Below are 6,000 nucleotides of genomic sequence, written 5' to 3' on the forward strand. Positions count from 1 at the left end.
TGCACAACGCATGTATGTAGAAAGTTTAATTTACTTTTGCAAAAAAAACTGTATATATACCAAAGTTTTTAATGTCTGCAGATGGTGAAATCACAAAAATAAAGAAGATGAAGGGGATGTGGGTAATGACCAAATAGAGCATTCTCTAATTCCAATATTGTAGTTTTTGAGACAACATTATGTCCTATGGGTACGATTAGATGTCAATTTAAATTATGGTGGGATGTGCATGGGTTTTCTGTGTGGGAGAGGTGAGTGTGGGAGATGGGCATCCGCCTGTCCATCTGTCTATCTGGTCACCCAGCCCACCAGCAGGTGCAGCCCTTGATAGCTGGCCAGGGGAGGTCTCTGAGGGCCCCTGGCGGTGGACCTGGGCAACTGCAGCAGTTCCAGCTGCAGATGGGGAAAGACCAGAGCTGGGTCCCTGCTGGGGGCTGGGGTTGGGGGCTGTACATGGCCCTGGAGGTCAGCTCTCTCAGGATTTGGCCCAGGACTTCCTTGCTGAAGCAGCTGCAGCAGAGGGAGCTTAGAGGCCCTGAATCCTGAATCCCTGTTTGAGCTGCGGCTCCCTGCCTGTTTCCCCAGGCCTCCCCTTCTGGGGTGGGGTAGGGGGGTTGAGGGGGAGTCAGCAGGTACCCTGCAGATTGAAGCCCCTCCTGGGCCTGGCCTCACTACATAGGGCCTTGTGGAGACCAGCCCTTCATAGCCTCACTGCCCAGGGGCTCCTTGGGGATGTCTGTGGTTCTAGAGCTGAGGGTCAGACATGGTGCTGGGACCCTACTGTGTTGGCCCTCAACACTCAGGGCAGCCTGCAGAGAGATGGGAGCTGTAGCAGGTCACTGTGTGTGCCATGCAGGACCGGGTCGATGCTGTCGTCATGAGAATAGGTTTGTTATGATGGGAGACGTCCTGAATAAAAGGCGAATTCAGTCCACATCTTCTCCCTCTGTTTCCGAGAAAGTTCTGACATGCCCTGGGCTGGGCGACATGGATGCACCCTGGGCCCTCTGCTATTGGTGACATGGGTGGTCCATACTGGATACTTCCCCAGCCTCCAGAACCATAAGAAACAAACCTTTCTGTAAATTACCCCTTTTCCTATCTCCCATATTCTGTTACAGCAGCACAGACACAGTAAGACAGTGCTGAGTTGGGGGTGAGGGTCAGGCAGACTGAGCATCAGGCTGAGGGCCCTTGGGACACATCTGAGAATCTGACTTGGAACCTTGGGCCCTGAGTGCTGAGTTAGACTCTACTACTGAGATTCTTCAGACAACTCCTAGTCCCAAAGTGAATTTCCTGCTAGACAGAAAGGGGAAATGAGGGACAGAATTCCATATGTCCCCACAGGACAGGGGATACACTATTCAGGCTGGCTGCCCTACCTGCAACTCAAGATTGAGTTTGTCCTTTACGCCTCATTCCCTTCTCATGAAGGCAGAGGCCTACTGAGCACCTGGCAGGGACAGAGGGCGAGGCAGGTGTAGAGGGAGGAGGCATGGAAGCACTCTGCTATAGCCCTGACCTGAGAACAATGCGTCACCTTGTTCTCCTCAGCGGAAAAGGGCTTTGATTTGTACATGGATAACTTGTCGCTTTATAAACTTTAAACCTCTGGAAGACTTTGCCCTTCTTACTGCAGCAAGCCTGACTGAGGGGCTACTGGGAGATGCACAGATGATCATGCGTGGGCCAGGCATGAAGAATCAGCCTGGTTTTGCAGAAGGAGATGGTGGGGGACCCCAGGTTGTCCAGGAAACTGTTCTGTGGGCCTAGATAGACTCAGCTCTCCAGGCCCTAGCCCTAGCCCCAGCCTGTGGGCCCAGCTGCCTGCTCTGACTATTTGAAGAACCACAGGTTGGTTTGATGCCAGACTCTAAGCCAGGTGGCCTTGAGCCACAGCCCATGTTCTAACAAGCTGTATGTATTATGTATGAGAATTGAGTATTTTAACTTTTTTTTCTTTTGGCAATGCTGGGATCTGGACTCAGAGCCTTTTGCTCAATTGAAAGCCACCAAAGGTCCCCAGCCCTTTTGTGCCTTAATTAATTTGTAAATAGGCTTAATTTGGAGGGGGGAGGGCCAGTTGTGGGACTTGAACTCAGGCCTGCGTGTTGTCGATAAACTTCTTTGTGCCCAAGGCTAGCGCTCTACCGCTTGAACCACAGTAATGCTTCCAGTTTTTAAGAGTTCATCGGAGATAAGAATCTCACGGGGGACATTTCTGTCCTGACTGACTTTGAACCACAATTCTCAGATCTCAGCCTCCTGAGTCACTAGAATTACAGGTGTGAGCCACCAGTGCCTGGCAATAGTCTTGATTTTTATGGCTTCTCACCACTATCCTACCTATGTCTCCCAAATGGCTTGGATAGTTTTACCACCATGCTTGGTTTGTTGATTGAAATGAGGTCCTGATAACTCTACTCAGGCTAGCCTCAAACCACAATTCTCCATATCTCTGCCTTCCAGTTGTCTGGGTCCTAAGTCTGAGCTACCCCCCACAGCAATATTTATTTTTCAGTACTGAGGTTTGTGCTAAGTGCCCTGTGCTTGCTAAGCAAGTGCTCTCTCGCTGAGCCACACCTCCAGCCCTTTTAATTTTTAATGAAATTAAAATTAAAATGGCAGAGGCATGAAAGGAGGTGGCCATAGAGTCTTGGGCAAGAGGAAAAGAGTCTGAGATGGAGACCACAGGCTCCCTGTGGACCTCCTCCTCCAACTCTTACCAAACCCCACCCAGCCCTCCACAGGCTGCCATTTTCAGGCAGTCCTGTTTACCCAGCCCTCTCTTCCCTAAGCCCTTTGCTTCCATTCGCAAATCAAGATGACCTGGTGCAGCCAGATACTTGTGCTCTGTCTGGAGGACATCAAGGAACAAGCAAGCTGGTCCCTCTATGGGGGCCCCGATACTCCCCCAGGTCCCCTTTAGAGATTCTGGGCCTGGGTCCCAGCACAAGGGGTGCTAACTGTCAGCTTTGATCTGAGAATGAGTGTCTAGGAAATAGTCAGGGATACAAGAAGGGGTAGATGTCCCCTGAGCTCTTCCCAGCCTCCCCCTGCAGCTTAACCCCCACTCTGCCCACTCTTCTTCACAATCCACAGGTCTGCTTCTGCTAATAACCCAGGATGGGAGAGGCATTAATCCTGGGGCCTGGGGATGGGGCTGGGGCTCAGTGATACCACATCTCCCTGTGAATATTAATTGATGCACAGAATTTGCTGCTCTAGTGTGGAATTTTCATCTCTGGAATTGCCCCTAGGAACAAGCCCCCAGACACTTGGCCAGGGACTGCAAGTAAGCTGAAGAAATGTAGACCAGAGATGGGAAACAAGCTTGTCTGGCCCACAGATGGGCAGTTTGGAGCCCTTTCCACCTCCCTGCACCACCTTTTCCAAGAACAGAAAGCACTCAACAGCTCAGATTCCATCCTGGCTTTGCCTTTTCCAGCTGTGTACGCTCCGAGTCTTGACACTGCCTTTTCTGTCCATGCAGCTGTATGCGGTTCTTCTAACCTCTCCGGTTTGAAGAATTCTTGTCTCACAATACTGCCTGCCACAGGATAGGACCTTGTTATTTCTCAAATCCCTAACTTTCAGCTCATTTACAAATGTCCAGTGAAGCAGCACATAAAGTCTTTGCCCAGTACAGGCTCATGGCAAGGTCATGGCCACAAGGCCCATGGACACTCTAGGGGATCCATCCCGAAATTCACCAGTGCCAAGAGCTCCATGCCTACCAGGAGCTCCAAGCTCCACAGGCCTGGCCTCTGCTGTGGCCTCCCCTTGGGACCCTGCTTCTTGCTTTTCTGCCTATATCAGAAATAGTGCCCTGACCTGTCTAAGGGGCCCATCTGCAAGACTTTGCTCCCGGACACTTCCCTTTTCCTCTCTGTTCAGTGAATGTCTTCTGCCTCCTACACCCCATGTTCCAGGGACTCATGGTGGAGGAGCAGACAGGCAAGCTGGGAGGGCCAGAGTCAGAGCCAGGGTCAGGGAGCTGCAGGCCAGCCTGAGTGCATTATGCTTGGTGTGGTGCTGGGGCCTGGAGAGGCCTAGAAAGGAGGAACAGGATGGCACAATCAGGGGCAAAAATATCCATGGCAAAAGGAGGGGCTGAGAATGTGGGTTAGTGATAGAATGCTTGCCTAGCATGCATGAAGCCCTAGGTTCAGTTCTTCAGTACCACATCAACAGAAAAAGCCTAAAGTAGTGCTGTAGCTCAAATGGTAGAGTGTTAGCCTTGAACAAAAGAAGCTCAGGGACAGTGCCCAGGCCCTGAGTTCAAGCAGCAGGAATGGCAAAAAAAAAAAAAAAAGAGTCACAGGTAAAGTACAGAGCAAGTTCTGGGAAGTCCTTCCCTGACCACTGAGCCCCAGGTGACTTAGTCTCATTGCTCTGCTTCAGATTTCCCATCTTGCTAACCTGTGTTGTAGGCTTGGGGCTTTGCTAAAACCTTGCCATCTCCAGCTATGACCTGGGCAGTCACACTCAGGTGACAGCAAATACATGCACATGTGCACATGGGTACGTATAGGCACCCATACACATGTACATGTGCACACAGACATACACATGCACACACACACACAGACCCATGGACTCATTCTCATGCACACTCACACACCCATGCCTGAGGAGGATGAGGCCTTTCTACTTCCCATGTCCAGCAGGTGTGAGTACCTGGGGAGGTGAGGACTCTCCACTTCTGGTGTCCGTCAGGTATGAGTCCTGTGGAGGACAAGGACTTTCTACCCTCACAGCCCTGTGAAGGGGCCTCAGCTCCCAGAGCTGCTGCTCTTGCCCTGCAGTACCTCTGGGGGCAGGGTACCCCTGAGGCCCAGACATTCGCCAGACCTCAGCCCGGAGCAGGGATAGGGCCTGTGGGGATTCCAAGCCCACTAACTCCTTTCCCAATCTAACGCTAGAGTTTTTCGTCCTTGGAGTGGCTTTCCACTTAGGATCTAGGGTCCTGCAGCCTTCAGAATCTTCTGGAAGTGGAGCTGCCCTCCATGAGACCTTCTGGGCCTGGTATCTCTGGCCCACATTCCTGGAGGCAGATGCACTGCCCCTCCCAGTCCTGGAGGCCACTGGCCGCAGTGGAATTCCTGGAGTTTGTCTCGGATGGATGGTGCCACCCGGCCATCAGTAACAGCCTGGGTACGCTCATGACTCTGGGAACTTCACGAACAGTTAAGCACTCACTCACCTTAGGGCCCAGGAGTGACAGGGTAAAATGAGGCAGAAGGCAAAGGGACTCATGTAAGGGGGTGGGGGCTGGAAATTTCTGTCTCCAACTTTGTCACAAACCACACATGCAGTACAGATGCTAAATGCACACCTGGAACACTGGTTTCAGAGCAGTCTGCAGCGGGCAATGCCAGGGACCTGTTTGAATTAAGGCGCCATCCCCTCAATCTGCCACTGGTTTGAGGGAGTCATGGACACTAGCTGTGTGCGCCGTGCCCTCTTCAATATGGATCCCTCTAAAGCTGACTCCGTGGTGTTGTCTTGGAAACCACTTCTGTACACTACACTTTTGTACTTCATTTTTCTGCCTTTTGCTCTGAAGGCATTGTGTGTGATCGATCCAAGGAAGAGGGGTGAGTATCCACATTGCTCATACGCAGATATCCAGAGACCCTGGTGCTGTCACCTGGCCTGGCAGGTGGGAAGCAGGACAGACTGGCGGCCTTCACTGAGCAGGCAGGGTCTAGGACAGTGTCCTCACAAGGTTCAAAAGCCAAGCCAGGCTAAGGCAAGTCCTCTTGGAGCTCAATGACCAGAAAAGGTCACTCCTGCCCTGGCAGGAAGAACCCATCCAACCTTGGACTCCAAGAAGAGGTTGTGTTCTGTATAGGCCCTCAACACACTGGCTCAGGAGCACTGCATGATGGGAACCACACACACACATGAACATGCATGTACACAGGTGCACATGTATTTATGCACAAGTGCATGCACATATATGTACACACAAAAATGTGTACAACATGCATG

This window comes from Dipodomys merriami, unplaced genomic scaffold (assembly GCF_024711535.1).
Source record: "Dipodomys merriami isolate MVZ:Mamm:240054 unplaced genomic scaffold, mDipMer1.0.p SCAF_94, whole genome shotgun sequence".
Classification (NCBI taxonomy): Eukaryota; Metazoa; Chordata; class Mammalia; order Rodentia; family Heteromyidae; genus Dipodomys; species Dipodomys merriami.